This window comes from Tursiops truncatus, chromosome 6 (assembly GCF_011762595.2).
Source record: "Tursiops truncatus isolate mTurTru1 chromosome 6, mTurTru1.mat.Y, whole genome shotgun sequence".
Classification (NCBI taxonomy): Eukaryota; Metazoa; Chordata; class Mammalia; order Artiodactyla; family Delphinidae; genus Tursiops; species Tursiops truncatus.
Window position 1 is genome coordinate 25,343,865 of NC_047039.1, and position 26,375 is coordinate 25,370,239.

The following is a 26,375-nucleotide window of genomic DNA, read 5'->3' on the forward strand; positions in this document are numbered from 1 at the left end:
TTTATAATTTTGCTTCTGTGACAGACCCATGATATGAACTTTGGAACAACAACAACAAACAAAAAGTACTGGGTGAAAGAACAGTACTGTTTCTCCTGAGAGACAATTAGAAACTGGTTTCAGACAGGCTGGAAGTAGAGAATGCAAATTTTCTGTTAAAAATCAGTGGAATAAAAGCATTTTATTTCAATCTCATCTTTTCGACCCCTGGCAAATGACTAAAAGAACAAAAGAATAGTAGAGCTTTTCCGCCTCCGCTGCGGCGATGGCGCCAGTGAAAAAGCTTATGGTGAAGGGGGGCAAAAAAAAAGAAGCAGGTCCTGAAGTTTACTCTTGACTGTACCCATCCTGTAGAAGATGGAATCATGGATGCGGCCAATTTTGAGCAGTTTCTTCAGGAAAGAATCAAAGTGAATGGAAAAGCTGGGAATCTCGGAGGAGGTGTTGTAACAATCGAAAGAAGCAAAAGCAAGATCACTGTAACTTCCGAGGTGCCTTTTTCCAAAAGGTATTTGAAATATCTCACCAAAAAATATTTGAAGAAGAATCATCTCCGTGATTGGTTACGCGTAGTTGCCAACAGCAAAGAAAGTTACGAATTACGTTACTTCCAGATTAACAAGATGAAGAAGAGGAGGAAGATGAGGATTGAAACTCAGTTATCTGGAGTATTTTGTATGAATTCTTAAATAAAATTTAGGAAACAAACTGGTGGCTTTCCTTGTATCTCTGCAGTGTGGATTGAACAGAAAATTGGAAATCATAGTAAAAGGGCTTCACTTGGGCTGCCACTCACTTACTTGTAATTAAACTTTTTTTCTGCTTGAAAATTTCAATTCTTTTGGTAGAAAGACCAAAATGTGTAAGTCTCCTTCAAGGGAACTGACTACTGTTTGTCATTGAACAGGTGGATAAGGGCGTGGAGATGTGAGTTCAGTTAGTTACTATTTTACACAAAAAGGGGTGGGTCAGTTTCATCTGGTACTTTTCTCAAAGATTGAGGAATACAAATGTGGGAGCTCCTGATTCACTGAAAGCAGATCCAGTGACTTGTTTCTGAGGTTCTTGTTTTGGGAAAGTGGCAGTGTCGATAAAATGCAGGCTTCTGGGGCATTTGTCTTCATTTTCTGATTACAAATTACTCTTGATGGACACAGTTATTACTATGTATGTTAATCCTTTTTCTTCCTGTAGAAATAAAATGTCCTTTTGCTTCGCATATTCTACTACACCTCTGGAAAGGGTCTGGAGAGCGACTGTAAAGGTCACAGGTGTTCAATTAAGGAAAGGTCTACAAAATACGAATTTGTAAATAAGCATTGTTTCTACAAGTCCTTGCACCAAACTGTCACTTTGAACCCCACCAGGGGGAGCTGGAGATGAGGAATAGTGGAGCTTCCAAAGGTGGGTGTCGGTGAGGTTGCCTGGGGTCAGGCTCAGAATCCCAGAGTTCTGGAGTCTTACCCCGGGGGGAAGGTGTGGAAGAGAGGGGCCTGGGAGACAGCTCAGGCTGAAGAGAAGTCTTGAGATGCCCAGGGAGTAGTCCCTTTCACACCATTTAGGCCACGGCTGGGCTTAAAAGTCATTCTACAAACACGTTAAGCAGGGCCAAACTGAAAGGGCTTCCCACGATATTGGGGGTTCTGCTGTACGTGTACAGGCTAGAGATCTGTGAAAGGTCATTAATGAGATCATAAAGATGTGATTGTTGCTGACAATATCAAGAGTGACTTTGAGAAGAGATCCTGATGCCTTATGGTGCCCTCTAAAATTTAAATTTTACAGGAATGTCTGCATTGATTTAAGGTTATGTTGTATCAAATTCATGTCTTTCAAGAGCTTGCCTAGGGTGCCTTTCCACACCTGAAATTCTTGTGATCTTGCTAGTTGCATAGCTGGAAATTAAATGTTTTGAGTCATACCTTGGCTCCAATTTAACATTTGGTGCTCCTTGGGTTGAATTTAACATATTGAGGCTTTGTAATTTCATTTGTGGTAAAGGCTCTAGCATTTTCTATTTCTATGCAAATTTCTTGAAGCAGAATTGTTTGCATGTTTCTCTGCCCTAGAGAAGGCATTGTTTCTTTCAAATTTAACTGAGGCATCAGTTGCTCTTTGGTGCTGTCCATTACCATGATTATTAACTTTGTTAGCAAGTTTGTCACTTGGGTTTGCAAATTTTACTTCTTTGTTGCATTGATGTTTCCTTGTAGTAATTCTTAGTTTGGTTGTAAAAAAATTAGCCCTGGGCTGAAATTCGCATAAAAGTTGTTTTTTTTTTAAACTATTTCCAGAATCTAAAACTTGTAATAAAATTGAAAGTTTTTGGTTTTTCTATGCCTTTTGAACTCTTGTATTTTGACTTTTGATCACATTTTATATTAAAGTGGCTAACGCATGGCTACAATTATTGTACAAGGCTTTTTTTTTTTTTAAGGATTGGCATGTTAATCTGTTTAGCAACAATAAATTGGTTGTTTGTCCTCACTGATGAATTGCTGTACCAACAATGACCTTGGATTTCATTAAAAAAAAAAAAAAAGAATAGTAGAAAATTCAAGATTTAATATAATAGAAAAAAAAACTTCAATATACAAATAGAATTATACTAGCCAAAAAATGTGAAATATTAACCTAAACAAGAGTGCATGATATTTATTTTCACAAACTTTCTCAGTCTCCAAGATATTTGTACATTTCCAAAAAAATATTAAGTATCTTATTCTGCACAACCTCTACAAAATGACAGTTAAGACATCAAGAGTTATAGGAAGGCTCTGGGTACTGTGGAATATATCCTGTTGGGACCCAGATATGTGTGACAGAAAAGCAGATACCTGGCAAATAAAAAACAAATAAATAATAAAAATAAATAAAACCATCTGTACACTTTTTTTCCTAGCCTGAAAGTTACTTCACTGAGAGCTGAATAGAGGAGAGAAGGAAACGCACTGCCATAGACTAAATGTTAGTGCCCCCATTCATATGTTAAAACTTAATTTACAGTGGGATGTCATTTGGAGGTGGGGCCTTTGGTTGGTGATCAGGTCATAAGGGCAGATCTCTCATGAATGAATGACACCAAACCTTCTGGCACCTGATCTTGAATTTCCCAGCCTCCAGAAGTGTGAGAAATAAGTTTCTGTTGTTTATAAGTCACCTAGTCTACGGTAATTTGTTATAGCTGTCTGAATGGGCTAAGACAGGAATAGAGGAGGCAATCCATGATTTTATAAGTTGAGGGGTGCTCTGGATACTCTAGCTTTCAATATGATGGGCTCTCAATATTACACTTTCCTTTCTGCACTTTCTTCTGTACTTTTGAGGGATAAACATGCAAGCCACATATTTCAGACAACCTAGCTTTCTGAATTTCTCTTGGTTTCTGCCAATTGGAGGCACTAGATGGAATTTAGAAGGAAGAAAGAAGAAACAGAATATTACTTTGCTATTTCAGTTTCTTTCAGCACCTAGGGGCTGTGACAGTAGCAGGACCATAACGACAAAAGAAGGCATCTTGCTCATGGTCTTCTTGGCATGGAACCTCCATTCTAGGAGAAGAGCATGCAGGGGTGGAGGCAAAGAAAGGCAGACCAGCTCTACAATATACAAAAATTTATTGAATTAAATGCTCGTGAAATGGGTGAATTTTATAATATTTAACCTATATTTTATAAAGCCATTTTTTAAAAGGTGATTTTAGGCAGCAGTGAATGTCAGCAACTTTGAGAGTAATTTAGCAGCAATGGTAGAGTGGGCTCCTGGTTTTTGCTTAATAGCAAAATACATTTCTAACAGGAGCAGACACAGACAGAGAGCTTACCCCTCATACTGTCAGCAGCTCTGGGGCAAAAATGGTCACATGAGCTGTAGTCTAAGGCAGTGACAGTTTCTTGATCTATGAAGAACAACCCTCCTCTTCCCTTAACGCCTTTAGCCATTCCATCACTCTAGTCACCCGTGATCAGCTATAAATTTCCCCATCCTTAAATACTGAATGGTTTTCACATCTGCCAAATGTACGCTGAATACCAAAGAAGATTTTTCTGTCACCCAAGCAATTTGTTGAGGAAGAGTTTGGAGTCAACACCTCTGAATCCACACCCCAGATAGTCCCAGTTACCATAGTTGTCAACATCTCTGGCAAGCAGCAAAAATAATTCAAAGATGGATCATACTTAGAAAGGAAATGATATGTGCTCTATGCACAAAACATTTTTCTTTAAATCAGTAAACGGTCATTTCTGATAAAAAGATGGTTACAGTAAAACAAAGGAATGAAAGAAATGCTTCTCATTATTCTCACAGAATTTATAGATAATATCATCTTTATAAGTAATAAGTGAAATTTGAACAATGAGAAAAAAGTATTCCAAAGAGACTGTATAGGATGTCCAAAGAATATAGAATTGAGTTGCAAAATGTCACAATATGACAAAAAATGAAAAGCCAGTGTAGAGAATAATGCCCGTTATAGGTGGAAAAAGTTAGATGTTTATAAGTAGTTTTGAGGGTGACTCAGAGAGAAAGAAAGAGAGGGAGGGAGGGAGGTGGAGCAGGGAGAGAGAAAGGGGAATGTAAACATGATCACAGAAGGAACGCTAGACTTTAAAAAGGTATATCTAACATGCATTATTGATATTTTTAAGAAGAACTAAGCAAATGAAAATATAGAAAGAGTCTAAAGTATAATTTTTTCAACATTTTTTCTGAAATAAAAACAAGTTGAATGTGTAGACTGAAGGGGCTCATAGATTTCCAAGAAATAATGAAACCTAACATTCATACCTACCATTCCAAATCAAAGCATATTCTGGTAAGGATGTTAAAATTCAGGTACAAAGAAAGAATCCTAGGAGTAGGAGGGGAAAAAATCATGCCTCCTACTAGTGTGAAATATCAAGATGGATTCGACATCTTCACAGTAATATTCATGCAAGGAGACAGTTTGATCAGTATCTAAAATATACTGAGAGGAAGAATATGTGATGCAAGAATTTTATAATCAGCCAAGTAATCCTTTGATTTTAGAGAAAACTTTTGAGTAAAAAGGAAAAGGGTGCACGAATTTATGCCATTTATGAATAACAAGGTCTGAAACTCCTAGGGGACAAGGTTAGGCAGTGATAAAGAAAGAAAAGGGAGAAAATGGAGCTGAAATCAACTGATTAGGCGATGAGAACTAAAGGATATTTTTTAATCCTTGACAGAGTAGACACCCATGCCAACCCACCCTCACTCCTGCCCAAATATGTTAAGATTAATTTTTATTTAATGAAAGTGACAGAAGCGTGAGATGGTCACATGATCAGAGCAAAGGTAGTGGGAATATTCAGCCAGCCTCCTTTGGGTTGCAGAGTCTGTTAATTTTGACTCTGTTCCCATGTGAGGACTCTTGTCAATACGCAAAGCTCATTTTTTCTAAGCTCAAAGCTTTTTCAGAATCAAGTCACCTAACACCATTCAGAAAGAACTTTAAGCAGCATCTATGTCCTTCCTGTGAAATATTTATGAGCAACTTGGATTCTGACTTTCCTGTCAAACCCACCAAAGCCTAGTCTACATTCTCTTTTAAGGACATGATGGATGTTGGAAGTGGAAATCCTGTTTATCCCCGGCCCACATCTATTTTTCTATTTTTTTCTATTTCTATAGATGATAGATAGAGAATAGAGATACAGCTAATTTCTCACCGAGCTTATTAAAAAATCTATGTTCTTACAAGATGTTACTTATATTATTTCATTTGATTTCCCCAATACTGTTAATAGTTGGCATCATAATTCCCATTTTACAGCATAGAAACTTCAATTCCATTAGGTTAAATCAATTTGTTCTAAATTACACAGAAATTCAGTTTTGTGTCTGGTATTAGAAGAATCTCTTTGTACTTCCCCACCACCCCTTACTGTAGTTGTAAAATTCACCTATTGGCAATCACATATGATAAATGATCATATGATTCCAGAGAATAAATTACAAATGTTAAACTTAAAAATAATGGCTTGTTAGTTCCCTATCCCCACATCTTTAATGACAGAAATCACAGATCTTGTTCATGAGGATCACAGTTTTTGAAGTAAAATACTGGATTTTTATTTCTATTGCTATGATGATATTATTATAGTAATACCAAAACAAGAAAAAGACAATACACAAAAAGAAAACTACACACCAATTTCCATCATAAAATAAATGTAGAAATCCTTAGCAAAATATTAATAAATAGAATTAGCAATATATAAAAATAATTATACACCATTACCAATTGATATTCATTCTCAGCATGTAAAGCCAGTTCAATATTCAAGAATTATCAATGTAATTGACCCAATCCTAAAGAAAAAAAATTGCATGCTCATATAATTCAATGCAGAAAAAGGGTTTGACAAATTTCACAACCATTCATGTTGTAAAAACAACAAACGGACAAAAAGCTCTCAGAAAAATAGGAATAGAGAATAACTTCTTCCACTTGATAAACAGCATCTATGGAAATCAAAAACAAAAAGAAAACCAAAACCAAAAATCCCAAAGTTAACATTATACTTAATGATGAAAGACTGAATTATTTCCCTCCTCAAGATCAGGAACAAGGCAAGGATATTCACTCTCACCGCACTCATTTAACATAGTATGAGGTGTTCTAGCAAGTTCAGTAAGGCAAGAAAAATAATTAAAAGACAGATATGTAGGTAAGAAAGAAATAAACTTGTCTCTATTCGCAGATGATATGATTGTATACAAACTGAAGTCTAGGAATACACATATACTCAAAAAAATACCCTTTTAGAATTAATAAGTTAAGCAAGGATACAGGATATAAAACAAACATAAAATATTAATTGTAAACCTATTTGCTAGGAATTAACTATGGGCAGTGAGATTTTTATAATCACTCAAAAATGAAATATAGAAATATATCCAAATATCAAATATTTACAAGACTTGTCATCAAAAGACTATAAAATGCTCATGAAAAAAATCAAAGGGGGGGCTTCCCTGGTGGCGCAGTGGTTGAGAGTCCGCCTGCCGATGCAGGGGACATGGGTTCGTGCCCCGGTCCGGGAGGATCCCACATGCTGCGGAGCGGCTGGGCCCGTGAGCCATGGCCGCTGAGCCTGCGCGTCCGGACCCTGTGCTCTGCAACGAGAGAGGCCACAACAGTGAGAGGGCCACGTACCGCAAAAAAAAAAAAAAAAAAAAAAATCAAAGAGGTTCTAAATAAATGGAAGACATTCAGTGTTTATAGATTGGAAGCTTCAGCTTGGTAACCGTTAGTTTTGCAAGGGCCATCATAACAAAATATCAAAGGCTGGGTAGCATAAATAAAATAAATATATTTTCTCACAATCCTGGAGGCTTATTAAAGTCCATGATCAAGATGTCAGCAGGGTTTTATTTTGCCTAAGGCTTCTCTTCTTTGCTCCTAAATGGCCATCTCTTCTCTGTACCTTCAGAGTCTTCCTCTATGTGTGTCTGTCCTAATTGCAAATCAGGTTGGATTAGAGCCCATCTTAATTACCTCATTTTAATTTAAATACCTCTTTAAAGACCATATCCCAAATATAGTCACATTATCATATTGTTAAGTCTGGGGTGTTAAGACTTCTACACATAAATTTTGGGGAGAGTCAATTTAGCTCATAACAGTAAGGATTTCAATTATGCCAAAATTGATATATAATTTTAAAACTATTCTCATCAAGACATCAGCAAGAATTTTTGTATAGACCAGATTATTTAAAAATATATATGGAAAAGAACAAAAGAACTAGAAGAACAAAAAGAATTTGGAAAATGAAGAATATAGTAGAAGAAGCCAGTCTACCCAATTTTAAGCCTTATTTTTTTTTCTTTATCTTTTTTTTATTACTGCTTTATTTATTTATTTATTTATTTTGGAGTATAGTCACTTTACAATATTTTGTTAGTTTCTACTGTACAGCAAAGTGAATCAGCTATACGTATACATATATCCTCTCTTTTTTGGATTTCCTTCCCATTTAGGTCACCACAGAGCACTGAGTAGAGTTCCCTGTGCTATACAGTAGGTTCTCATTAGTTATCCATTTTATACGTAGTATCAATAGTGTATATATGTCAATTCCAATCTCCCAATTCATCCTTATACTATCTTTAGTAATCAAGACTGTGTGGTGTGAGTGGAGGAATAGACACGTAGGCCAATAGAAGAGAACAGAAAATTCAGAAATAAACTCACAAATATGCCCAAATGATTTTTGACAAAAGTGAAAGGAACAATTCAATGGAGAAAAGATAGCCTTTTAAACCAATGGTACTAGAGCAATCTGATAGGTTAAAAAAAACTGGGCCTTGACTTTTCACACATCTTACATAAAAATTAATATTCTGGTTGTGATATTGTACTATAATCTAGGATGTCGCCATTGAGAGAAACTGGGAAATGAGTACATGAGACCCCTCTGCATTATTTCTTATTACTGCTAATGAACCTACAATTACTTCAAAATGAAACTTTTTAAAACATTTAAATAAAACATTTAAATCCTAAATAAGATCAATAGTCTGAATGTTGATTCATAGTAAAGCCTTTGTCAGTTTGGTGCTTGTGTTATCAACAGCAAGGCAGACTGCTATGATCAGGTGAAAAAAAGAGATTACTCTGTGTAGCCTCTCATCCTATAATACCCCACTTGAGTACAGACCTAAATAGAAGACAGTCTTATTTACCAATCAGCTGGGGGAACACATACTGTCTATATATATGTATATATTTCATTTTTAGGAGATTAAAGAAATTTCTAAGCTTAAAATCAACACTATAGTGCTTAGGACTCAGAAATGTTATCTGCTAACTTCATAGTTTATGAAGATCTTTCATTATGAGCTTAAGGGAAGAAAAGAAACTAATATGTAAATTAAGCAAAAGAAAGTTATAATAAAAGAAAAACAAAGAGAAAACCCAACAGAGAAGGTAATAAAATTCCAGTGGAGATCATTACAGGTACTTTTGAGAAATAAAGGTAGTAGAACATAATGATAAGCATGATTTAGAACTGAAAAATGTTGAGAATAAAAGCAGTACATGCAATTTTTAAATGACCAATATAACCTCCAAAAATGACAGAAACTGAGGATGGAAATTATTTTCCAAATATAATTTTAAATGATGTTTTACCAACTGAGGAAATTCTTTCAGCCTAACATTCTCCCTCAAGGGGCATTTGGATTTGAACTCCTAAAGATGGGAAGATAATTGGTATTTTATTGCTCAATATGTTTGCAACCATAATGATGAAAATATTGTTTATTTACTTTCAATTTTGAGTCGATCTTCAGGCCACAGAAAGAAGATGCTATGTTTAAGGATGGAATGAAAATCCAAGAGCTATGATAAAAATGTAACTTACACAAAGCAGATTGTGAAGAAAATTGGGTAGAGAAACAAGGGCATTAAAATTGTCATATAAAGTATGAAAACTGAATTAAAGGACTATAGAAAAATGATTGAGTTTAATTACATTGTTTATACTAAAGATAATTGACAGAAAAACCAAAACAATAACATAATTGACTAAAACAGTTGGAGAAGAGGACCTGAGTGAGTTAAATATTTATATTTGATATTGGGGGAATAATAAATGTTATCTGATATTAATAAATTCAGAAAATATATATTGTTTGAGAAGGGAAATAACCAAAATATAAGCAATTGTGAAGAACTTGTCTGGAGAGTAGACTTAGAAGTGAAGAAGTGATCTGACTCTGTTGACATTTAATATAAAACATTCTTTAACATGTGATTTTTTTAATGAGCATATATTACTTGATAAAACCAAATACTTTAAAACTACAACCCTACTTACTTATAAGTTATAGTGATTTATATGATAGGAAGGTGCTTATTGTTGAATTGATATGAAAAAATTTAGAATAGAAGCAATTACCAAACTAGAATCATGCATGTAAACATTTTTTCTAGCATTTTTTATGTGTTAAAATGTGTTATTTTTCTTTGCTTTATACTGTTGAATTTGAAATATCACCCACCCAAGGCTCTTTGTTTCTCCCTAGTTACTTGGCTAGCGGCTGCTTCTATTTGCAAGGACATATCATGTGAATTACTAGGAAGTAAAATAATTGGCCTTCAACTAGACTAAATTTTCACCAAGTGGATTATTGTGCCCTGATAATGCCCACAGTCTAAATGACAACACTCAAAACTCAAATGTGTTCTTAATTTAATTAATTATAATTTCCAAGTTAGGAAAATTGTGTTTTGTATAAAATATTATTTCATTAAATTAGCCACAATAAAAAATAAGAATCACCTTTCATTGGGAATATACAAGAGTAAGTTTCAAATAATTTTATCATGGAAAGTATTATAATAATCATTTCTAATATTTACAGTTAAGAATCTTAAAATCCTTCTGGCTTTACTTTCAAGAAAAGTCATCAGCAACATTTAAAAATGTATGCTTATGAAATAAATCATCCAATTACTCTATTTCTATGTTTAAATTCCCCAGTTCTTCTGGCAATAGAATATAAGTCACTGAAGCTTTGTTTCCAGTGGAAAGTGGCTGGTACCTCCAATCCTACCCCAGAAACCCACATTTATATAATCTGCAATAATTATCCAGGTATTTTTAGATCACTTCCATGGCTTTAATATTTACTTGTCATGTTACTTATTTTCACAGCTAGGCATCACATCACCCATCTTTACAAATAAATTTATTACAAATTAAAGGATATAATCCTTCTTCTCTGACTAGTTTTCTACAATTTCTTTTTCCCAGCAACAAATATAATTAAAAATAATAATTGGTCATTTGTTTTAACTTGTCAGTAGAACTTACCATTTCCTGGTAAGGACATCTTTGTTAAAATTGGATGATTTTTAAATGTGTCAAAATGATCAAGATAATAAAGGTCTTGAAATATTTGCCTTTTTGAATTTAGAAATGTAAGCTATGACAGAATACAATTTCTTTCTGTAAAACACATACAAAAATGAATAGCACATTTCAAATAGTTAACTGTTATTTCACAAGGATCATAAAAATTAAATAATTAGATGAGGAACTCTGTTCCATTATTCAACAGGACAATTAGTTCTATCAACATTTACAAGTTTTAAATATAGATTTATAATGCAAATATATTTATAATGTATTTTTATTTTTTATAGTGTATTTTTAAAATCTTCAATTAAAATCAGTAATCAAAAGAATTTAACATTAATGATAATAAAGCATTTATTATAATGTTTCTTTTATTCTTCAGTTATACTATTTCAATACTTTAAATACATGTTCAATTTTATTACCATATTTATGAATTAAAAATCTTAGTTTTGCTTAATGTCCTCCACTAGCAAGAAAACAAAAATTGAATGATACATTTCCATTTACTTATAACTTGAATTCTTTATAAATAATTTTATTTATCAAATATAAGTAACTATGATTATAAATATAAGGTTTCAAAAAATGAGAAAAACGAAGATACAGTTCATGAATTTGTGCTAATGACAGTTAATTATGCTTAAAATTTATTGTCAATTTGAACAAAAAACTATCACAAAAACAAAGTAGGACATTATATAACGATAAAAGGTCAAATCACTAGGAAGATATAACAATTACAAATACATATTCATGCAACATCAGAGCACCTAAATATATAAAACAAACACTGACAGAATTGACTAGAAAAATAGACAGAAGTGCAATAATAGTAGATGATTTCAACATCTCACTTTTCAGAATGGAGAGACAGTTACCTTATAGGGAACAATTTTTATGAGTTTTTCTTCTCTCCTTCCCTTATTTATTTTTGCAAATATAAAAAGAAAAGCACAAACTGTGAAATAATAAAGAAAAGAAACAGAGATGAAAGAGAGAGAAAGGGGTGGAAGGAAGGATGGAAAGAAGGAAGGAAGGAAGGGAGGGTTTCTTACACAAAAGGTGACATACTATACACAGTTTTCTGCAACTTCCTTTTATCACTTAACAATTTATACTCCAAAACATACAATATATAATCCATTTAATCCATTTTGTAGAGATCTTCCCAACTGCTTTGCGCAAGTACATAGTAATCCACTGTGTAGATATATTGCAGTTTATATAACTGTTGGATTTTGGTGTTAGAATTTTGGATTTTGGGGGTGATTTCAATTTTGTTACTAGTACCAATAATGTTACATTGAAGAACATTTGATACATGTCATTTCAAACTAATGTCAGTGTACTTTTGGATCTTTGGAACAGATTCCTGGAAGAGGGATTGATAGATCAAAGGCCAAATACAGCTATGATTTTGTTAGATATTGATAAAATCTTCTCCATGGATGTTGTCCCATTTTACATTTTGAAAAACAAAATATTAGACTGCTTTTTCCTCCTTAGCCTCACCAACAGAGTGTTATCAAACTTTTCATATATTTCAAATCTTACAGGTGACTAATGGCTTTGGTTTTAATTAGCATTTTTCTCATTATAAAGATTATAATATGAAATATATTTTCTAACAAACATTGTTCCATTGAAAATATGAAATCTACATTTGGATCTGAGTAGCCCAGGGAAGTATCCTGGGTTAATGACATAAGTGGCTATTTAGTTGTAATTAATTAGGTTAATCTGAAACCATCCATTTTACTCAGGACTGCAGTTTAAAGAGATAGGAGAAAGAAAGGCAGAACAGAAGAAAGGGAAGGAAAGATGGAAGGAAGGAAGGAAGGAAGGAAGGGAGAGAGGGAGGAAAGGAGGGAGGGAGGGGTGAATTAAGCTAGGTCTGAATTAAGACAAAAAAATATATGAATAAATGGGAAAGAACTGCTTAAATCAATGTAATTACCCTTGTTTGCTTGAAATCTGTGTTATAGTTTGAAGTCTGTGCCATACCTACCTTGTTAAAAAAACACTAAATTTACCTATCTTGCTCATATTCATGTTTCTCATAAACTCTGACCAGAAATTACAAATTTTAAAGTTTTACCGCATTTCAGCAGTAAACTATGTGCATAACCTCAGAAATGGATTGATGTCTCTTGTTAATACATATTTTGTTCATCATATGCTGGGTAGGAGCTACATATTAGTATATATGCTCAAATTTTTATTGCATTTAACACACCAGAAGGGACATTATACAACTAATAAGAAGTGAAGTCCATGTTAAGTTATTTGATCAAATATGTTTCATGAAAACTGCCTAAGAACATCAAAACAATTAGTCAAACCCAAAATTCAATCTGAGTTAGCATTCATCCTCAAAGATTTGAATTCAAAAGTAAGTTCAGAGACCAAATATTATATTTTGATTTGTTCTGAAGTGGCCATCTGCCCGTATGAAAAAGCTACTGCAACAGTTTGGCAGGCAGTTTAAAGAACCAAAATAACTACTCTGTGCAGGTCAGGTTCACAGGCATCTGGGTGTTGACTTGGAAAGCACAAAACGTAATAATCACAGCATGTGGTACTTTACCGAGTAGCCAGCCAAAAGTGTCTGTCTAAATAGGCAAAAATTTTAGCTGTCATAAGACTCCTTTGAGGAAACTTTATAAATACCTATCAAATTTCAAATATCAGTGGCCAACATTTTTAAAAACACCATAAAGATCTAATAAAATGTTATAGAAAAGTTATAATAATCCTGAGGTACCCATAATTTATATCCTGGCACATTTAAAAATGTTCCTTTTGTTTAAAAATGGGCTTCAAAGATATCAATAGTTTTATTTGTATATTTTATAAATATTTGTGTGCTAGTCAATAGTCTGATTTTTAATTGTTTAAAGCAAATCCAATGCCACAAAGAGCTACTTTAGTCATGCCTTGCAGGAGTTCAAGGGGAATATCGTCTATCTTCACCCCTCTGCCCCTCCCCTACCTTCAAGTCTTCTCCTCACAGGTCTCTGCCTGGGAACTGTGGACCTTTGCTGCTCCTTTTCTTGGAAGAGTGGCTGTTGAAAGGAGTTAAATATGGCTCTTGGGTAAGTAAGTCTGGGTTGGAGGGCCATGAAGAAGGGTCAGCAAGAGGACAATCTCCCTTGGTGTCCGGAACTTGTAGAATAGCCTGCAATAGAGTGGACCACCAGCTGAGCTCCTTGAAGTGAGAGCTACAGGCTGGCAGGGAGAAGGGTGACCCCAGTGTCAACCAAGAAAAGTTAGATATGGCTGTACTTCAGAGAGCTCACCAACCAGGTGATGGTCACCAATAACAGCAGGAGGATGTTCCCAGTGCTGAAATTGAGTATGTCTGGCCTGGACCCGAACACCATGTGTTGTTTTATCTTGGATTTTGTGATGGAGAGCAACCACTTCTGGAAGTGTGTGAACAGAGAGTGGGTGCCTGGGGGGTCAGTCCAATTCATATGTGCATATTGAACTCCTTACATAAATAAAAGCTCTAAATTCATATAGTATGAGTTGAGGGTCTACAGGGGATGACTACCAGCCACGGCATTCTCAAGACTCAATGCATATCTGTCAAGGCTTACCAGAAAGAGATTACAGCTCTTAAAACTACATAAAACTGATTTGCAAGGGCTTGCTGTGATGCAAAAAGAAGCAGGGATCACAAAGATAAGATGGAAGAACCCAGAGACAAACAGCAACCTGGGTATTACTAATGGAAGTAGCTTATCCCTGGACTCAGTTCCTTCTACCTGCTGTCAACCCCCATCCTCAGTTTGGAGGTCCTGTCTCACTTTTCTCCACCCATGGCTGTGAAAAATGCTCTATGCTGAGGAACCACAGTTCACACATCCCTGTCCCTGTCCTCAAAGCCGTGCCTAGGACTCCTCCTCACTTGGACAAGCTCATACTTAGCCCATACACTCATTGGAAAAATTCTCCAACCTATTCTGACGATTCATTTGCAAGTTGTCCATGATCTGATCCCATGAACTTAGCCAAGCCTCAGCATGTGTGTACATACTATCATGTTACTCCTGAGCACAACAGGACTGCATCAGTACCCCAACCTGTGGTCAGCTAGCAGAGCACCTTCACACCAGGGTCTCAGACAGCATAGCTACCTAATGGGCTGGGAGTCCAGACCTTCCCAGTGAACATTATCTTACCCAAATAATCTCAGGTCCCTTCTCCTCAGGATTCTCACTCTATAAGAACCATGTCGTGGCCACAGATATTCCTGACAGCCAATATCACACCTTGGCCTCATAACCTCATGGATATCCCTGTCACCACCTTCCATGTAAACCAAAGCCTTTCCTTAAAATATACACTATTTTTTTTTTATGTCTACCAGTTTTACTCAGGATTTGATCTAGGTACAAAATGACAGTCTCATAGGTCAAGAAAGAAAAAAAAATCTTATTAACTTCACTTTAAAATATGAAAAGGAATATATGTCCTGTTGTTCATCAAAAAAATAACCCCACCCATCATCTGCAACACAAGTGTTGTCCTATGTTGCGTTTATATGCTACAGATGAATTTAAGTATGGAAACAAAACTCAGTTGGACTATTAAATCACCATTACTTGATCATAATAAAATTTTGTTTGCTAAGATCCAGAAACTTATTTTTTTGTGTCTCTTACAGAATATAGAAGATTTGACACACTAGAATTAATAAACTCAACTCGTCTTATTTAGTGAAATAAAAAGCATACTTTCAATTGCATCCCTTGTTTCTTCAGAGTAGTTTTCAGGTCCCTTTTGTGACAGCTATCATACTTATAGTTAAGCTGTTAGGGACAAAATAATAAATTCATAGTTGAGGACAACAGACTTTAACTGCAATGGAAATTTCACTGTTCTGCCCAATAGAATGTGTTTATTTTGAGCATATGTAATTGCCTCTTGTATTGTTAAACATACAGTGGCAATATTTTTCTTCTGAAAAAAGAAAAAGACAAAGACAATGAGCAAAACATTTTCTGCAAAATAAAGGTAATATGCAAAAAAAAAAAAAAAGAAACAACAACAGCAAAAAACTAAATAAGTTCTAAAAAGATCTAGTGAGAGGATTCAGTACTAGAAATTAGTGACAAACATAATCCACTAAAATTTTCAAAATTTACATAGCTCAAATTCTCGTCTTTTGCTAACTTACTGTGCATCTAGAAATATTTATTTTGGAAAATATTGAGCAAACTTCTTTTGCCCAGAATGAAAAACTTTAAAGTTTAAGATGGATTACACAAAAGAACACATGCTTTCCTTTTCAAAGGAGAGTTTTTTTTTTTTTTTTTTTTTTTTTTTGGCGGTACGCAGGCCTCTCACTGTTGCAGCTTCTCCCGTTGTGGAGCACAGGCTCAGTGGCCATGGCTCACGGTCCTAGCCACTCCGCGGCATGTGGGATCTTCCCGGACCGTGGCACGAACCCGTGTTCCCTGCATCGGCAGGCGGACTCTCAACCACTGTGCCACCAGGGAAGCCCTAAAGGAAAGTGATCTTAAGAGCTTATAATTACTTAGTAAAGGTTTTCTGAAGATCAAATGCTTTTTAAATGCCCCTTTTTTGGTAATCTCTAAATTAATTGGAAGCATGTAAAATTGTTCTAAATTAATGATAAAAAATCAACTTCATATTTTTTAACTGGCTCTTTAAGTTTTATATTAACAAATTGTAGTTCATGATATACCTTAAAATATTCTGATAAAGTATCCAGATTAAGTTCATCCAAAGAAGAGATAATGTATTTCTACATTTGTTTGTGATAATTGGAGCAAAGACTGTATTAAAATAAATAATGATACTTTGACAGTGTAAAGATGCAAATGTACATGAAAGTAATATTTTTCCAACGGTGAGAAGATGTATTTTATACTAGAGCTGACTTAAGTCTTTTGCACAGGATATTTCTTTGTCTGGAAATGGCTTTCCCCACATAATCACCTGGCTTACTCCTTCAATTTCATTCCTCACAGAGGCCACACCTGACCACTCCACATCAACTGCCCCAATGTACTATGAAAACCCTTGGTCTGTTAGATTTTTTTCATAACACGAATTTTTATCTACTATGTTTATTCTTTTATTTTCCAAATATTTTATTGATTGCCCCCCTTGCCCCTGTCAGATTCAAGTTCCTCAAGTGTAAGAACTCAAGTTTTTCTTGCTAGTTGATCAGTCCCCAAGACCTAGAATCATTTTTGGAAAATAGGAGCCCAGTACATATGTGTCAAAAAAACAATGACCTAGGAGGAATTTCAGGAAAACTTTTGTTGTCATAATCACATAAAAATACATAATGTCTATAAAACAGCAATAACTAATTAGATGGGAAGAACAGGCTGGAATGAGAAAGGAATAATGAGGCAAAAATGGGTTTAGGTGAGATTAAAAAATACTGCTAAGAAAGTAAAAAACAAAATCTAAAAATTACAGCCACACTAGAGGCCCTAAGACAACAAGAAACATTAATCTGATTATAAATGTCACAGCAATAATCCTTTTTTGGGTTAAATTCCTGAATCAAAAGCAAAGTATAAAGTCTGAGTTTTAAAGATGCAATAACTACATGTACACAGAGAGAAACAAATTACCCAAATGTTTGATAAAAATGTTAAAAAAAATTATATACAAAAACTATTTAAAAAGTGATGAAGAATGAAAGAAATGTCAATTGATATTTACAAATATACCAGTCCAAATTAGGGATATGATTAGTCTGAAACCATTGAGTGTTAGAAAAAAATGATAAGAAGGTAAAAAAGAAGTTAATAAGAAATCAATGATAGTATGAAAAAGGAAAAAATTTCAACATAACAAGAAGATAATAGAAAAAGGAAATTGAGGTCATTTAACTACTAAACTGTAGACTGTTCTTTCTATGTAACTATGTTCTCACTCTATCCACTTTCTGTCTCCTATTTTTCCAACATACTTTGGACATTTTAAAATAAATTGCAACACACTTGAAAACAGATAAATTATAAGGGTTTACATCACATTTTCTTACCACAATGTTATAAAACTAGTAATTATAACAAAATGTGATAAAATATTTTGAAGTTAAAACACACATTTCTGAAAGTTTGTGTAAATAGGAAAATAAAAGCTGAGTTTTTAGATTTCTTATAAATATCAAAGTAAATTATGTACCTCAAAACTCAAGCACAGGGGAGGAGTCAAGATGGCGGTGTGGGAACACACAGAGTTAGCTTCTCCCCACAACTAGGGTGCCTGCCAGCCACTGGTAGGGGACTCTGACCCCCAAGGAGACAGGAGGAACCTCAGAGTGAACGAGTAGGATGTAGGCAGACCGATGGGGGAGAAGTGGAGCCCAGACAGCATTGGTGTCCCTTGGGCTGGGGAGCTTGCTGAGTTCCCAAGCCAATTCCCCCTCCCCTCAAAGCCCCATCCAGGCCGCATGGGTCCTGGGGACATAGGAGGGAGGCTGGGGAGATCAGGAGTGGCAGATAGGAGGGGCCATCCAGGAGGATCAGGAGAGGAGCAGAGGGTGATTACCCTACTCACTTGGGCACAGGGAGCCTGCTGAGCTCCCAGGCTGGTCCCCTGCCCTCCAAGGCCCTCTTTTCCCCCTACCGTATTGGTCCTGGGGACATAGGAGAGAGGCCTGGGAGATCAGAGAGGCAGGCAGGAGGGACCCTCCCAGACCCCAGACCAGAGGAGCAGGAGAGGAGAGGAGGGCATTTGCTCTGCCCCTGCTGGGCTCCCAGGTGAGGTCCCCTACCCTCTGAGACCAGGGGTGGGTGGCACGCCTGGGTTCCTACTGTTCCTTGAGTATAAGCCCCATCCCCCACAGCCCTCAGGACGTTTTCCAGCCCTGTGGGTCCTGAGCATTGGTCCCATACACCACCCAAACCTCACCCTTGCTTAGGCCTCGCTCTCCACAGCCAAGGCCTTCCCTCCCCCACCTTTTTTTTTTCCTTTTCCCTCCTCCTCTTTTTTACTATAGGGTACTGATGTACACTCCAGTTGTTGATTCATATATATTTTTATTTTTACATTCTTTCTAATAAATCTGTTAGTTTCCTAGTCTAATTTTATTTTTACGTTGTTACTGTTTTTTTTTTTTTCTTTTTTTTTTGCTGCCCCACATGGCTTGTGGGATCTTGATTCATGACCTTGGGGTCGGGCGGAAGCTCTTGCAATGGGAGCTCCGAGTCTGAACCACTGGACTAACAGAGAACCTCAGACTCCAGGGAATATTCTTCAGAGTGAGGTCTCCCAGAGGTCCTCATCTCAGCACAAAGACCATCTCTACTCAATAGCCTACAAACTCTAGTGTTGGAAGCCTCGGGCCAAGCAACCAGTAAAACAGGAACACAACCTACTCATTAAAAAAAAAAAATGAGATGGCAAAAAAATATGTCACAGTTGAAGGAGCAAGGTAAAAACCTACAAGACCAAGTAAATGAAAAGGAAATAGGCAATCTACCTGAAAAAGAATTCAGAGTAATGATAGCAAAGATGATTCAGAATCTCAGAAATAGAATGGAAGCACGGATTGAGAAAATACAAGAAGTGTTTAACAAAGACCTAGAAGAACTAAAGAACAAACAAACAGAGATGAACAACACAATAACTGAAATGAAAAATACACTAGAAGGAATCAGTAAAAGAATAGTGGAAGCAGAAGAACGAATAAGTGAGCTGGAAGGCAAAATGGTGGAAATAACTGCTGAGGAGAAAAATAAAGAAAAAAAGAATGAAAAGAATTGAAGACAATCTCAGAGGCCACTGGGACAATACTAAATGCACCAACATTCAAATTATAGGCGTCCCAGAAGAAGAAGAGAAAAACAAATGGTCTGAGAAAATATTTGAAGAGATTATAGTGGAAAACTTCCTTAACATGGGAAAGGAAAGAGTCAGCCAAATCCGGGAAGCACAGAGAGTCCCAATACAGGATAAAACCTAGGAAAAATACACCAGTACACATATTCATCAAATTAACAAAAATTAAATGCAAATAAAAATATTAAAAACAGCAAGAGAAAAACAAAAAAATAATATACAAAGAAATCCCCGTAAGGTTATCAGCTGATTTTTCAGTGGAAACCCTGCAAGCTAGAAGGGAGTGGCAGGATATACTTAAAGTGATGAAAGAAAAAAACCTACAACCAAGATTACTGTACCCAGCAAGGATTTAATTCAGGTTTGATGGAGAAGTCAAAAGCTTCTCAGACAAACCAAAGCTAAGAGAATTCAGCACCATGAAAACAGTTTACAACAAATGCTAAAGAAACTTCCCTAAGCAGGAAACACAAAGAGAAGAAAAAGACCCACAAAAACAAACCGAAAACAATGAAGAAAATGGTAATAGGAACATACATATCGATAATAACCTTGAAAGTAAATAAACTAAATGCCGCAACCAAAGGACACAGACTGGCTGAATGGATACAAAAAAAGACCCATATATATGCTGTCTACAAGAGACCCAATTCAGTCCTAGGGACACATACAGACTGAAAGTGAAGGGATGGAAATAGATATTCCATGCAAATGGAAATCAAAAGAAAGCTGGAGTAGCAATACTTGTATCAGATAAAATAGACTTTAAAATAAAGACTGTTACAAGAGATAAGGAGGGACATTACATAATAATCAAAGGATCAGTCCAAAAAGAAGATATAACAATTATAAATGTTTATGCACCCAACATAGGAGCACTTCAATACATAAGGCAAATGCTAACCACCATGAATGGAAAAATCGACAGTAAAAAAAGAATAGTAGGGGACTTTAACACCTCACTTACACCAATGGACAGATTATCCAGACAGAAAATTCATAAGGAAACACAAACTTTAAATGACATAATAGACCACATAGATCTAATTGATATTTATAGAACATTCCACCCAAAAGTGATGGAATACACTTTATTCTCAAGTACTGATGGAACATTCTCCAGGATAGATCACATCTTGGGTCACAAATCAAGCCTCAGTAAATTTAAGAAAATTGAAACCTATTAAGCATTTTTTCTGATCACAACACTATGAGATTGGAAATCAATTACAGGAAAAAACCTGTAGAAAACACAAAAAAAATGGAAGTTAAACAGTGCGCTCCTAAATAACCAAGAGATCACTGAAGAAATCAAAGAAGAAATAAAAAATACATAGAAACAAATGACAATGAAAACACAATGACCCAAAACCTATGCATCACAGCAAAAGCAGTTCTAAGAGGGAAGTTTACAGCAATTCAATCTCACCTCAAGAAACAAGAAAAATCTCACATAAACAATCTAATGTTACTTTTAAGACAACTAAAGAAAGAAGAGCAAAGAAAACCCAAAGTCAGAGGAAGGAAAGAAATCATAAAGATCAGAGCAGAAATAAATGAAATAGAAATGAAGAAAACAATAGCAAAGATCAATAAAACTAAAAGCTGGTTCTTTGAGAAGATAAACAAAATTGATAAACCCTTAGACAGAATCATCAAGAAAAAGAGGGAGAGGACACAAATCAATAAAATTAGAAATGAAAAAGGAGAAATCACAACAGACACTGCAGAAATACAAAGGATTATAAGAGACTACTACAAACAACCATATGCCAATAAAATGGACAACCATGAAGAAATGGACAAATTCTTTGAAAGGTACAATTTTCCAAGACTGAACCAAGAAGAATTAGAAAATATGAACAGACCTATCACAAGTAATGAAATTGAAACCATAATTAAAAATCTTCCAACAAAAAAATGTCCAGGAAAAGATGGCTTCTCAGGCGAATTCTATCAAGCATTTAGAGAAGAGCACATTTATAGAAGAGCAAACACCAATCCTTCTCAAACTCTTCTAAAAAATTGCGGAGGGAGAAACACTCCCAAATTCATTGTACGAAGCCACCAGCACCCTGATACCAAAACCAGAAAAAGGTATCACAAAAAATGAAAACTACAGGCCAATATCACTGATGAACAGAGATGTAAAAATCCTGAACAAAACACTAGCAAACAGAATCCAACAGCACATTAAAAGGATCACACACCATGATCAAGTGGAATTTATCCCAGGGATGCAAGGATTCTTCAATATATGCAAATCAATCAATGTGATACACCACATTAACAATTTAAGGAATAAAAACAATATGATCATCTCAGTAGATGCAGAAAAAACTTCTGACAAAATTCAACACCAATTTATTATAAAAACCCTCCAGAAAGTGGGCATAGAGGGAACCTACCTCAACATAATAAAGTCCATATATGACAAACCCACAGCAAGCATCATACTCAATGGTGAAAAACTGAAAGCATTTCCACTAGGATCAAGAACAAGAGAAGGATGTCCACTCTCGCCACTCTTATTCAACATAGTTTTGGAAGTCCTAGCCATGGCAATCAGAGAAAAAAAAAGAAAGAAAAGGAATACAAATTGGAAAAATAAGGATTAAAACCGTCACTATTTGCTGATGACATGATGCTATACATAGAAAATCCTAAAGATACCACCAGGAAACTACTAGAACTAATCAATGAGATTGATAAAGTTGCAGGATACAAAATTAATGCACAGAAATCTCTGGCATTCCTACACACCACCAACAAAAAATCAGAAAGAGAAATTAAGGAAACACTCCCATTTACCATTGCAGCAAAAAGAATAAAATACCTAGGAATAAACCTGCCTAAGGAGGCAAAAGACTTGTACTCAGAAAACTATAAAACACTGATGAAAGAAACCAAAGATGACAAAAAACAGATGGAGAAATATACCATGTTCTTGGATTGGAAGAATCAATATTGTGAAAATGACTATATAGCCTAAAGCAATCTACAGATTCAGTGTAATCCCTATCAAACTACCAATGGCATTCTTCACAGAATTGGAACAAAAAAATCTTACAATTCATATGGAAACACAAAAGACCCTGAATAGCCAAAGCAATCTTGAGAAAAAAAAAAAAAATGGAGTTGGAGGAATTAGCCTCCCCGACTTCAAACTATACCACAAAGCTACAGTAATCAAGACAGCAAGGTACTGGAACAAAAACAAGTATAGATCAATGGTACAGGACTGAATGACCAGAGATAAATCCATGCACATATGGACACCTGTTTTATGACAAAGGAGGCAAGAACATACAATGGAGAAAAGACAGCCTCTTCAATAAGTGGTGCTGGGAAAACTGGACAGCTACATGTAAAAGAATGAAATGAGAACACTACCTAACACCATACACAAAAATAAACTCCAAATGGATTAATGACTTAAATGTAAGACCAGACACTATAAAACTTTTGGAGGAAAACATAGGAAAAACACTCTGACATAAACCACAGGAAGAACTTTTTTGACCCACCTCCTAGAGTAACAGAAATAAAAACAAAAATAAACAAATGGGACTTAATTAAACTTAAAAACTTTTGCACAACAAAGGAAACCATAAACAAGACAAAAAGACAACCCTCCGAATGGGAGAAAATATTTGCAAATAAAACAACAGACAAAGGATTAATCTCCAAATTATACAAATAGCTCATGCAGCTCAATATCAAACAAACAAACAAGTCAGTTAAAAAGTGGGCAGAAGACCTAAATAGACATTTCACCAAGGGAGACATACAGTTGGCCAAAAGGCACATGAAAAGATGCTCAACATCACTAATTATTAGAGAAATGCAAATCAAAACTACAATGAGGTATCACCTCACGCCAGTCAGAATGGCCATTATCAAAAAATCTAGAAACAATAAATGCTGGAAAGGGTGTGGTGAAAAGGGAGCCCTCCTGCACTGTTGGTGGGAATGTAAATTGATCCAACCACTATGGAAAACAGTATGGAGGGTCCTTAAAGAACTAAAAAAAGAACTACCATATGACCTAGCAATCCCACTACTGGGCATATACTCTGAGAGAACCATAATTCAAAAAGAGACATGCACCCCAATGTTCATTGCAGCACTATTTACAATAACCAGGACATGGAACCAACCTAAGTGTCCATCGACAGAGGAATGGATAAAGAAGATGTGGCATATATATACAATGGAATATTACTCAGCCATAAAAAGGAACTAAATTGAGTTATTTGTAGTGAGGTGGGTGGACCTAGAGTCTGTCATACAGAGTGAAGTATGTCACCATATGTTAATGCATATATATGGAATCTAAAAAAAAATGGTACTGATGAACCTAGTTGCAGGGCAGGAATAAAGAGGTAGACATAGAAAATGGACTTGATGACATGGGGTGGGAGGGGGAAGCTGGGGCAAAGTGAGAGTAGCATTGATGTATATACACTCCCGAATGTAAAATAGTTGGCTGGTGGGAAGAAGCAGCATAGCACAGGGAGATCAGCTCGGTGCTTTGAGGTGACCTAGAAGGGTGGGATAGGGAGGATGGGAGGGAGGCTTAAGAGGGAGGGGATATGGGGACATGTGTATGCATACGGCTGATGTGCTTTGTTGTGCAACAGAAACTAACATGGTATTGTGAAGCAATTATACTCCAATAAAGATGTACTAAAAAAAATGGTATCAATAGAAAAAAAAAAACCTCAAGCATAAGGACAGTTTGAAAAACTGCAGCATTTACAAAAGCTGAAGATACACAGTTCCAAAGATAATCAGCTCCACTCCTATATATATACCTAAACCCAACAGGAGTGCATTCATAAGTTCACTGAAAGGCATGCACTAGAATATTCATTATAGCATTATTTGTAAGCCCAAACTGGGTGCTACCCACATAAATATCCACTCATAGGAGAAGCCGTAAAAATTGTGGAATACTCACACAATGGGAATTGATCGTCTATAATGTGCATAATGCATAATTTATCAATACTAAGTACAAAAAAAGACAGGACGAATCTCTGGTTTTAGAAGTCATGAGAGCAGTTAACTGGAACAATTTTTACTGAGATGAGAATGTGCTAGGTTATTGGTATTCTGTTTTTGATCTGAGTCTGACTAAGCAGGTATCTTCTGACATGTGAAATCAATCCATTGAGCTGAACTCTTTTGATGTGGTTACTAGTCTTTACCGATACTATGTTCAATAAACACTTAAAAGGACATAGAAATTAAAAATATCATTCCCATGATATTTTTATTTATTAATTCATTAAAATAAGTAGAAACACATTTTAATCATGACATGCTTTGCAAAACAAAAGAAAAAAAAGACCCCTAACTTTCAAAGACTTTTATGATCACTCAAGAAAGCAAAATTACAGAGACAAAGAAGCATCAGGAAATCAGTAAGGAAAAATAAATGACAAATTTAAAAAAATGATTTAAACATCAGGAAGTGTTATTTATACTGGTTCTGTGGGCTCCATGACTATGAATTCTTCTGTGAAGTGGATGAAGACTCCATCCAGGACAAATTTAATCTCAGTCAACTCAATGAGCAGGTGCCTCACTGTAGACAAGCTCTAGACATGATCTTGGACCTGGAGCCTGATGAAGAGCTGGAAGACAACCCCAACCAGAGAACCCTGATTAAGCAGTCAGCCAAGATGCTGTATGGGTTCACCCAGACCACCTATATCCTCACAAACCATGGCACCACCCAGGTGTTGGAAAAGTACCAGCAGGGAGAGTTCGGCTACTGCCCCACATGCACTGTGAGAACAAGCCAATGCTTTCCAATAGCCTTTCTGACACCCCAGGTGAGGCCCTGGTGAAGCTCTACTGCCCCAAGTGCATGGACAATTCCACACCTAAGACACCATCGAGGCAGCACCACACAGAAGGCCCCTACTTGGGTACCAGTTTCCCTCACATTGCTCTTCATGGTGCATGCTGAATGCCGGCCCAAGCAGCCCACTAACCAGTTTATGTCCAAAGTGTACAGTTGCAAGATCCATCCACTGTCCTACCAGGTGCAGTTCCAAGCTGCCAGCAACTTTGAGTCTGTCAAGGCCGTTCATTTATTCCCAACCCCACCTGTCACTCTGTCTTTGACAGTTCCAGTCCTCCCCTGCCACCTTTAAGGAAATCTCTATGGTTTATATTTTAAATTAGAAGAGTCATTATTGTGGTGTGAATATGAAATAAAGTAGAAAAAAGGCAAAAATAAGCATTTACTCAAAATTTATATAAAATCTTGCCAGATCTCTTCAGGAAAAATAGTTTAGAGCTTGATGACTCCTAATATAAATGTTGTAAAATCATAAGGTATTTTTAAAATAATTCTATGGTAATTTATTTAATTACTAAATAAAATTGATTATTAAGATACATTAGCATCATTGATTAATGTATGAGAAGAATACTGAATAGTACCATAATAATGAAGAAATTTTTTAAAAGATCTACAAGAACTACCATGTTGAAAGGTACAAAAATCACAGGTCTTTAGAAAGGAAATTTTCATATACCTAAAATCAAATAATTCTCATATTATTTAAATAGCTCTGGGCTATAAGTTGAAATGGACTTTGCTGTGTCAAACCACAGACTGAC

The 26,375-nt window shown here is 35.6% G+C and overlaps 3 pseudogenes; all 3 read left to right on the forward strand.

Annotated features, from left to right (window-relative positions):
- The first annotated feature begins 265 nt into the window (after window positions 1–265).
- Window positions 266–830, forward strand: LOC117312569 (large ribosomal subunit protein eL22 pseudogene; annotated as a pseudogene).
- A 12,364-nt stretch (window positions 831–13,194) lies between these two features.
- LOC117312760 (T-box transcription factor T-like) lies at window positions 13,195–15,944 on the forward strand (annotated as a pseudogene).
- Window positions 15,945–25,195: 9,251 nt separating this feature from the next.
- On the forward strand, window positions 25,196–26,146 carry LOC101324981 (casein kinase II subunit beta pseudogene; annotated as a pseudogene).
- Window positions 26,147–26,375: the final 229 nt, after the last annotated feature.